The following is a 1,269-nucleotide window of genomic DNA, read 5'->3' on the forward strand; positions in this document are numbered from 1 at the left end:
TGGGATGATAGAGTAGGAATATCTTGATGATCTAGTGACTTTGTAGAGCGTAGTTGAACCGTGTCGAATTGATAGTTCTCCAGACTTTCTATATATAGTTTGTGGGATGAGGTTGTTGTTTGGAACCTACGGAATTGAAACGACTATATCCAGGTTATATGTTTCGTTTAGAATCTTTTCCGAGTCTTGCAGGTCGATGAAATTTAGTTCAACAAATGCCTTGGGAAAATAAAGCATCTCGACACTCCGCTGTCACAATCTTGTCAACGAAAATCGTTCGAGGACATGAGTGCATCGATCGGTGGTTCAGGTCTAAGTTGTGGGTCGGACATCGCATAAAAAGAAAAAATGTACAGAAGAAAAGAAAAAAAAAAGTGAGAGAAGAGAAAAATGATGTCCTTCAACTTCAACGTCCTAGAAACCCGAGGTGCTAGCGTTCAATAGAGAAATTCTACAGAAAGGTAAAAATCTAGGTAGAAGTAGAACTAAGATCGAAAAGGCTAAGTTGAGATAAGGATAGGTTCGGAAATAGGCTTGGTGAGTTGTAGGGATTCTAACGGGTTCTAGGTGGCAATAAAAATCCCATGGCTAGGTAGATTAGTCTTTGGTAGTGTTGGGAAATCTACGGGTTCCTAGCATGCGATCATATCGATCTAGGGTTTGGTTTACTAGGTTTCATGCAGCGGAAGAAAAATCTAAACCTAGTCAAACGTCACACGCAACCAAACTCGCAGAACCCGAAAGATCTTGTATATCACCGAGAGAATCGTTACTTACCTCGTTCTCGATGAGACTTGAAGTTTATTTCGATCCGGGGCCTGTTCTAAACCACCTAGGACTGAAGTTACAGTCCCTCTACACGTATCCACACCGACGGGAAGGATTCCAAACGATTTGGAACGAATCTGCTAGGATTAGTGAAGAAAAGGGAATTCGGTCCGACTTGCCATTTCTCGGTCCGCCTGTCCAGGAATCTGGTCAGCGGCTGACCAACTCCTGGTCAGCCGGACCAGGCCTGGACAAATGATCGCGGACCGAGCCTCCGGACCTCCTGGACTGACCAAACTTGGTCCGGGGCTGACCAAACTTGGTCAGCTCCGGACCAACACACTGAAAACTCCTTTTCATGCTCGTTTCGGTCAAATCTCGTTTCCATTCTTCGTATTCTTCACGTATAAGTCAATCCCTATTGGTGTGTGACCCTGTAGGCCCATTCTAAGTGGTAGTGACTTTAGGAACCTTTCCCGAACCACAAGTCATGGTTAGCCT

Source organism: Tarenaya hassleriana, unplaced genomic scaffold (genome assembly GCF_000463585.1).
Source record: "Tarenaya hassleriana unplaced genomic scaffold, ASM46358v1 Cleome60, whole genome shotgun sequence".
NCBI lineage: Eukaryota > Viridiplantae > Streptophyta > Magnoliopsida > Brassicales > Cleomaceae > Tarenaya > Tarenaya hassleriana.